A 9,632-nucleotide genomic window follows, 5' to 3' on the forward strand; every position below is an offset into this window, starting at 1 on the left:
CCTTTGGAGTGGCCAGAATTCCTAGTGCTGCTAATAAAGAAAATCCAAGACATTTTGCCTGCTGTATTTTATTGCATTTAATCAGTGCCTTGCAAAGTAAAGAGGGGCTGAAATTGCACACTGCCAGACAGTGTTGGGTGACTTATTATAATTGTTATTTAAAGGAACTAGTCATTAAGAATTAAAGAAAAAGAAAACGCTTCTGTCCCAAAGTGTTTCTAGTGGGCTGGAATAGATCAATGTCTCATCTTTCACCTAAATAGGAATCCATAGACTCCCTCTACTACTCTCCTTTCTGAGTCAGTCTCTAGCTGAGACAGCATTCCAGAAAAATGATAAAATTATCCTTGATCAAAACAATGTTTTTATTCTCTACTCTGGCTGGACAAGCTCTTTGGAAGAAGTGTCTGCTGAGAGAGGGAAAGGAGAAATGCCAACATTATCCTGCCTTGGGACCAATCCACCTTCTGGAATGGAGAAAGCTGGAACAGCTCAGTGTCTTGTAGAAACATGCACTCAGTTCCACTAGCCTCTGCTGGCCCTACCTCACCTCTCCCTTAACATCTTTTCAGTGCACTGTTCTCCAGACCCTTAACCTGTGCTTGTGGAACAAAGACTGAATTAATGAGCAGACTTATGCAGTAAGCCCAGGCAGAAAACTGTCTAACATTACAGTTTTCACCACAAGAGAGACCTTTGACTGTATGGTCCAAGTACAGCAGTGGAACAAACATTCAGTGGATGCAGAAAGCTGCAGGTCAGGGTAACCACAATGTATAGAAAACTCACCAAATAGTCATTAATCAGAAGCAAAGAGTCTTTTTTCAATGACCAGATCACTGTCATCTGGTAGAAATACTTAAAGTCCATCAGTATTTGTTACTTGTCAGTAATTTGTAGCTGGAAGAATAACACCTGCAATAGCTAAGGATGAACTGCAGCTCATATTATAATCTGCTTTATGGTCTCATCCAAAGCCCATCAAAGCTGGGAGGGAGTCTTTGGCTTCAACTGTCTTTCAGTCAGGTATTAATCTAATGGACCATAACCATCTCAAACAAATTATTTTATATCAAAATGCTCTCCGAAACTGCCTTTTTTGTTTGTTTGCTTGTTTCATCACAGTACATCCAGCTGTTCCTGTGCTTGTATCAGCAAAATTTGACCCAGACATTCCAAAGAAAAGCTGTATGCATATATGTTAGTAACAGCTGAATCAATTTTCTTCAAACTTCCCTTATTTTAAATCTAATGGCAATGTGGAGAATATGATTTTCTTGTCCTAACTTAATTAGCTCACTAATTTTAAGATTATTAACAATGGGCTTTTTCAATTCTGCTCAATATGTTTTGAATTCCATCTCTTTGCTTATAAAAAAAAATGTTAAGCAATGGGTTTTTCTGAATTATAAATGTCCAGCAAACTCTAAGTACATATTAGGGTAGCACAATGCAAGAGAAAGTGGCAGTGATCTCTTCACTACTTCCAGCTGCTATTGGCCACATGACATGATAATAATAATAGCTTGTATTTCTGTAGAATATTTAGCTTCAGGAAAAAACTTGAAGGATGTTGGGCTGCTCTTGAGTAATTTATGAATTCCATATGTTTATAAGTGTCTTTAAATACTGTGAGGGATTTACAGTATGAAAACGTGTTTGGTCCTAGGAGGTGCTGACTGTCCATGGGCAAGGAGAAATACAATTGTGTTTAGAACTTGCTGCAAATGCCATCTGCTTTGATGTCGTACATCTGTGCAGCTGTTGAGTTCAGCAAACTCTGCCCACTGGGGCAGGATGTGTCACAGGCAGGATATGGAGGAGAACCAAAACTCCAGGCAACTGAGTCAAACAACTTCTGAAGGAGACAAGAAACAGGATTAAAAGAAAGTGACTTGCTGGGAAAATTAATAAAGAAATGCCATCCAAGTTCTCTGCTGAAAGATGGCAAACTTCTAGATAATGTAGGCTGTCTGCTATAATCTACAGGAAACCCACTGCTTTCAAAACCTTTTAATCTTTTATTCTAAATGATTAAATTGTGATGTGGTGTTCATAGAGGCAGTATTTCATGGTACTGAAAGTTCATGGCATACACACGCGTATTGCTTGAAATGAGGAAATGCTTCATTTTGATGCTTTCAGTCAACGTGTTTCATTGTTCCTGTTCTCAAATGAAAACATTTTGGTTTGTTGAAGTGCCTAGACCACCTGAGTTAACATTCACCTACATTTCTGGATGATACACAGAGTGCTGTAGCATGGATGTTGCAGGCTGATGTTCCCCACTGTGGTTTCAGGCACCCAGCCTTGTGCTTGGCCCTGGAGTCTGCTGGCTCCTGTGGGTCACCACAAGGACTTCTCAGAGGGGGGACTTTTCCCATTGTTGGGAGGGTGACCTGGCCAAGGGAAGCCAGAGAGAAAAAAAATAGAGATGATCTGGTTTAAAAAAATCAGAGATGATCTGGTTTAAATTTCGGGTCAAACGACATAGACAAATATATTTCCAGATACCAATTGGATAACAGCAAAAAGCATCACCTACCATTTTGTTTCCTGAGTATGCTCTGTGAATAGGTTCCTGGTCCAGGAGTACAGAGGTTTGGCTGCCTTGACACACACTGTTCCTGCCCCTGCTTCCCCTTGTAGAATTTGTTCTGTCCTCTCCTGGAGGCAGCCACAGAGCTGAAAATACACAGGATCTCTAAAATGATGAGCAAGTGCCAAAGACAACTTCCTAGACAATATGGAGGGAGCTGGCTGTCATCACAGGTTTGAGATCTGAAGGTTACCTAGCATGTTCTCCTGTGCTATGGTCATGGTCCTCAGACATCTTTAAATTTCATTTTCTTCCCAACATCTTGTATGTGGGTTTTGCATACAAAATATTTTTAAAAGCATGAAAAAAGGTATTACACAGCCTTGTAATACCTGTAAAAAAAAAAAGCCTGTAAATGCAGGGTTTACAGGGACAGCTAGGGATTCCTCCAGCTCATCTTTCATCACCTCCTGCTGGAGTGTGGCACATCTGCTCTCCTCAGTTTGGTATGTTTAGGGTGCAGAGAGGGCACTAAGGCACTGGTGAAGATATTTTCTTAAGACTAATCTATTGCATGTTAAGTCAATCTATGTCCAGAGGGACACAGCTACTAGTCAGTCTTCTAAAACTACATGGATTAGCAACAGATGTTTTCTCAGTTGTACAATGGAAAACATTTTTTTTTCTTCTTCTTCTGAAGGAAAGGACATATTTCTCTGGACTTGGTACAGTCTGTTATGGTTTGGGTAAGGTCTTCATCCACAATAGCTTTGGTAACAACACATATAATATAAGACAACAATCTTGCCTTCAGTTATTTAAGAGAAACCTGACTCCACTCCTGAGACAATATAACTCTGGCCAAAGGAAGTTCAGTTGGCTTCTTCTTTCTCTGAAAAACAGACCACACAATTGTGGTGGATGAAAGAGTAGCCAAAAAATTAAGAGATCATTTTCAGACAAATATCTTTTTTTTTTCCCCCAAATTCAGTATTTTTTTTTCCCAGTCCTCCCACTCTTGCAATATGAACTACTGCATACGCTTCATGAAATTACCGTCTACTGCTCAGTTGTTTATTTTTGTAATCACTGGATTTTATTTCATTTGTTTGCCTTTTGACCTCTTTTGATTATTGAGAAATTTAATGATCAAGGGATCTCTAGATTAGAGTCTCTTTAATGCAATATGCTTCCCACAGAAAATGGCAAGAATTTCACTGACAGTATTGATACTCTGATTTATTCCCACAATCAAACAAGTACTAAAGTTTCAAGCAAGGCATTTTGAGTCCTCTGCTAACTTTCCTTCTGATGCTGTTTTTCTGTCACATCACTTCTTTGTGAAATTCATTTAAAACTTGAAACCCAATCATGTGGTTTATCTGTTTTTTTTTTGTTTTGTTTTGTTTTTTTTTTTTTGTTTTTTAATCTATCAGCTTGGTTTCTTCCAGTAACTTCATAGCTGAAACAAGTTTGTTGACCCTTGTAGCTGCTTTTTGTTAAATAATCTGCTGAATTGTAGAATGCACATTTGAGCAAAATGTCAGACTTGAAATGCCACCAAGTATATTCTGTTTCTGAAACACCCTGGTATTCTAAATCACTCAGTGATTTGAAAGTCAATGGAATGAAACTCAGGAGAAATGAAAGAACTAGATTTACTGTTAATCTGATATTTGGAAGTGACATTTCACTCTGTATGTGGATGCTGAAAAAGCTGCCAAAACCAGACTATTAAAACATCATAATTACTAGTTCCTCTAACCCCCAAATACAACATTGTTTGATGAAAACAATATAATCTTCAGTCCCTTTGCTCCACCATCTATTGTTTTATACAAGTTATTTATAAAAGGAATTGTCTGACTTTTAAAAATGGAATAGTTGGGTCACTATTTGATTAATTTCTTCTCCCTCAGCATTATCAGACTGGATTTAAACAGCAGGTCATTGTGCTCTGATTATCTCATGTTTTAATCCTTTTGCTTTGGTCTTTTCTCTATCAAAATGAACCTCATTTCTCCCCATTAGAAACTCTATACTTGCTACTCCACTGTGCTCAAAAGTGACCCTTGTCCTGTTTGGCATACCAAGAGGAGCCCTGGGTTAGATGGAGTCTGAGGCATGTCTGGGTGCAGATGTCTGAGGCCAGACCCATTGTCTTGGCTGGAAATCATTCCGACCTGAGAAGTCTAACAGGTCCCTTCCTTCAGTGCTAGCTGATAGCACTGTGTGACATGGGCTTCTGCCCAATAAGAAAACTGGCTCCAACTGAATTCTGCAAGGGATTATTAAAGGTAGACAAAGATAGACACCCTCTTCCTCTACCTACTGTAAAAATTACAAGAAGCAAAATGTAGAGAATACAAGGTGTCAGGCAGCCAACCAAGCAGCATGGTTTAGTTAACTTTTGGAGACTGTGGTGTTGTGTGGAGCCCTCTGTACCATGTCATGCTGTGGGACGCAGCTATCTGAATTCAATTTTGATATTGTTTATACGAGACTCCCTTGGGCGAGACTGTCAACTCTTTGCCCTACACTTCCTCGAGGCTAGTGTTTTTCAGAAGGTCTCACCTGACCCTGAGTAACTGGTATCCGATGATATTATTGCTCTATGTGACCAGTGCTTTCTGCCAGTAAAACAAGATCATGCTGATGCTGATAGCAGGGCCTCACAGGTGCCTTCTGCTGCAGTTCTCACACAGCAGTTCTGGCCATCGTGGTCTCCCTGAAAAGAGACAAGGCTTTGACTCATCCAGTTGGATATTACATAGGCTGTTTCAGACTGAGGACCTCCACATTTTTGTCAAATGCTCCAGACTATTCCCAGGCTCACTGGGTTTGTGCTCAACTGCAAAACAGTCCTTGGAAGCTGAAAAAAAAAAAAAAAAAAAAAAAAAAGCTCTGTGTGTTCTTGGTGAAGGGCTTGGCAGGGCATAATTTGTAACAGCAGCATATTGTTCTTGCTTTGAGCAACTTCTTCCTCGAGCAAGCATCTGAAAACCCAGAGCCTGGGATGAAAGATGATGGCCCTCGAACATCTGATGGTGTTTGGTGGTGGTCGTGGCCCGGAGCTGATCACCCTCCAGTCTGGACCTGCTTGTTGTGAGGGCACTGCGCCAGCACCATGTTCGCACACACTGGCAAGTCTGATGGACATTTAGTGCTGGGCTGCCTCAGAACAGAGCTCCCTCTAACAAGATCAGTTTTCCATGTTTTTTGATAAGGTATTTCAGCCATACATTTATTTCCAGTGCTCACTGCTATGAGGAATCTGTCTATCCTCTGCTTGCTGGGGCAGGCATGTTAGTGACAGCCCAGCTACACTGAAACCTGTCTGTATGCTATGCTGTCAAAACTTCTCCTCCAGGTGTGCTGTTTTCATTATATAGCACTTAGATTAGTGTTACTGTTTGTTTAATTTCTTTGCAGCAGATCTAGTTATTTCCAAATTTGCTTGGAGCCTTTTGTCTTGTTATTTTACTATTTCTCCTCATCTGTTTAGGCTTAAGCACTCTGTATATGATAAAAAATTGTTTTATTTTCCTGTAAAACACCTTGGATACTGAATACAACCCATATGGCAGTTTGAGGAAACAACATCTCCCAAAGAGGGTGTTGAATGTGCACAAATATGTGCTTGTTTTTTGCTAAGGGCACCTGCCAGAGCCCTGCTGACACATCAAGTGTAAAAAAATATTTGGCACCAGTCATGTCCTCCAAAATTTCCTTGTAGATATTGGAAAATATTCTCTTTTATGTATTTATTTAATTCTGCATGATATTTCCTGGTTCTCATGGCCACATCTATATTGGAAAAGTTAAACGTGCCAAGGCATGTTCTCTGGTAGCAAGGCCAACTGGACTGGTATGGCTAGAGTCTGTGCTGTTGAATTTGCTGTCCCTCAAAATAGTGGCAAGGTAGTAGGGACAGATCCTGAGATGATTAAATCTATTTATATAAACATAATTTGAAAGGACTAAATCAGAAGTCAGGCTGGGCACTAGTCGGCCTTATAGCAAAAAGCAGGTGGCAAGAGCAAGAAATAGGTAGGAGATGGCAGGAGGAGAAAGAGGAAAATGAGACAGATCTTCATGTAAGTGGCATCCTCTCCTCCCCCAGCATGGAGGCAAACTGGGGCAGCCTCCATCACCCTGAGCATGCTCGTGCTGCCTGCACATGGCAGGTGGCCTGCTCCACCGTGGGAGCAGCCATATATAGGTACCATTAGGTCTACGTGGTGACTCAAGGGACAATATAGGCCAGGGATAATCTGGGCAATGTGTAAATTCAGCTCTCATATCAGTCCTTGTATTTATAGCTACGGGAACTTTCCTAGGGCCTGGCTTGTGATGTTCCTTCATCTTTGTTTTATGACACTATATCCTAAAAGTTTTCCTTAATCTCCTAAGAATTTTGTTCTTTGGCCTCTTGGTGAGACCAAGAATTTGGCAAATTTTTAAGCCAATGAAGGTTTGACCAAAACACAACATATTTTAGCTAAAAATGTTGAGTTCTGTTCTGAGTGCAATATTTTGCTGTTTTGCTTTTTTTTTATATATCAAAATGTATTAAAAATAAAGTGCAATCAAAGCAATTCATATTAAAACAATTTATTTTCAAGTAAGAGGTTTGAGCTAAAACATTTGTTACAATTTTTTTAAAGTAACCTTGCATACTTTATGCAAGACTGACTAGAATGTGAATAGGCATTGATTTAAACATTAACTCCTTTCATTTTGTTTCTCTTTTGTACTTCTTCTTGTCTAAATGCCTCTATATAGATATTCATTCATATTGCTGGCAATCACCGAATAAGAATGTAAAACTACACACAACGGAGTTACACTTGTTATATTAAAGTGGCTACTTCTAGTAGAAATCATTTAAGTAATAGCAACTCTTACATCTAGCCACATCATTTTTTGGTGTAGCCCCACATGATGATATTCAGCATCTATATCCAAGGGGCTGGATATAGCCCAGTAGCCCGGTAAGGCACGCACACCAAGCCCATCACATATGGGCACCTGAATCCTTACTTAAGCCCCAGAAAGCCATGTTTGCCCCACTTCAGGTTTAATAATAAGTGTTGTGGAGGAGCGGGATGCTCTTCCCAAAATACTGCACCTGTTCCAGAGTTGGACTGGGAGCTACCTTGTACCAAGCTTGGGGTCACTCCTGCACTGCGGCTGCAGATAGAGACTCCTCTCCCAGAAGCGGGTTCCTGGAGGGGCACCTGAGGTCCCTCTGGGACATTCTCCATACACAACCCCATCTCTGCCCCACTACTCGATTGTGGCCAGCAGAGTGGGCTGCAGCCCGTGGCAGCAGTGCTTAAGGTGACATAGGCTGTGCAAGCTCTGGGGCTGGAAGCAGCGCCCAGGACAGTCCCTGAGTGAGCAAGGCTTGGATGGCACAGCCCGGTGTGCTGGGCTGCCCCACCTGTGCCATGCTCAACGCGGGACAATGGTGTGCATTTTCCCTCACTCCATTCCTTATGCCGTGCTCCTGTTTCCCATACATGTTATTCGTGAGGAGACATCATCTTTCTCTGACTGGTGTTTGGAATGGTTTCAGCCTGGATGGGTAAATGCATTCTTCACGGAGACCCAGGACTTCTCATGGAAACTCACATTGGCTTCTACCTACTAAATCACAGATAATAGGTCTAATACTAAACAACTATCAGTACCATCAGCTATTCCTGACCCAGAGTAACGTGAGACAGGAATTTAATCCTCCCCTGCAAGCACGAGCTGCTCCACAGCCCTGTTACCTCCACTGCTGGGCTCAGAGCAGACTGCTGAGCTGCGGCGTGGTCTGTGGGTCTCTGTCTGGGTGTCTTGTCCAGCCGCCAGCATTCACTGACACTCTCTCCATAACCCTCAGCAACACATTCAGCTCTTCTGCTTTTCTGGGCCCTGGTTGCTTTGATGATTTAGTGTCCTCTTTGATTCTGGCCCCAGGCTTGGAAAAGTGAATGCTGCCAACCTGCTTGGAGCCTACAGGGTATTTTACAATTAATAGCATCCCTATTGTTTCCTCAAAGACCACTTGGTATTTTCAGCCTGAACTTATCTTTGCCATTGTTTCATTTCCTCTTTGTTTCCCCTAACAGCCTGTTTTGATTTAACTCTATGTGGTCAGGCATGACATGGATTAAACTGAGTTGTGCAAAACATTTGAAAAGAGCACGAACAATTGTCTTTATGTGGTTGCCTTTTGCACACTGATACCTGCTTTGCATATTACTCTAATTGAATTGCCATCAAACCCACACCTGTACTTCAGCTCTAGCTGGAAACCTGTGCGTTTGCACCTCGAAATGCCTGGCAGCAAGCAAAAAGCTGAGTTAGTCAGTGTTTGGGCTGATTGCTTTCTTTTAGCACTTTTTCTCTAAGGAAAATTGGCTTTGGTCTAAACATTTTCTGGGAATGCCTGGTTTTTTCATACTTTTATTGAAGTTTATTTTTCCCAGTTTTCACCACCATTACTGCTCACTTTCCAACCAATATGAATCACCCCCAACCAAAAATACCGACCTCAGCCCTTGAAAGCATACCCCCTTAGGTGTCTTCTTTACGAGCTACAAAAATCTGCATGAGGTTGCCCAAACATATGTTTGTGTATTTAACATCTTTCAAACCCTGGCAGATGTTATCCGCTCTATCATGTTACAGTGCACAGTTTTCAGGTGCAATTCCTACGTCTGGAAAACTTTCCCCTGCATGAAGTGTGGGCTTGCAGCAGACCTCAGGCTGATCCTTTGCTTGTGCGATCTAGTGCTAATCTCTTGGCCCACGTCCACGAAGCTGACCAAATCACGGAGTCCTCTCTTAGAGTTATTTAGTCTGTTTCTTTAGTGAGGGATAATTAATAGGCTTTGGATTCCCACCAGACACTGGAGTGAATAGAAGGGACAGCAGGAAATAAGGATGAGTAACGCCGGAGTCAGAAGTTCTTAGAAAGAGAAGTCCTCTTCTGTTCCGACATCGTTTTGGTTGCTTATCGCTTCTTGATGTACAAAAACTGGCTTCCAAGCTATGATGCTAATAAAGGGCTGCATTTTTTTGTGCCTCTAGCTCCCCT

Source organism: Cygnus atratus, chromosome 2 (assembly GCF_013377495.2).
Source record: "Cygnus atratus isolate AKBS03 ecotype Queensland, Australia chromosome 2, CAtr_DNAZoo_HiC_assembly, whole genome shotgun sequence".
Lineage (NCBI taxonomy): Eukaryota > Metazoa > Chordata > Aves > Anseriformes > Anatidae > Cygnus > Cygnus atratus.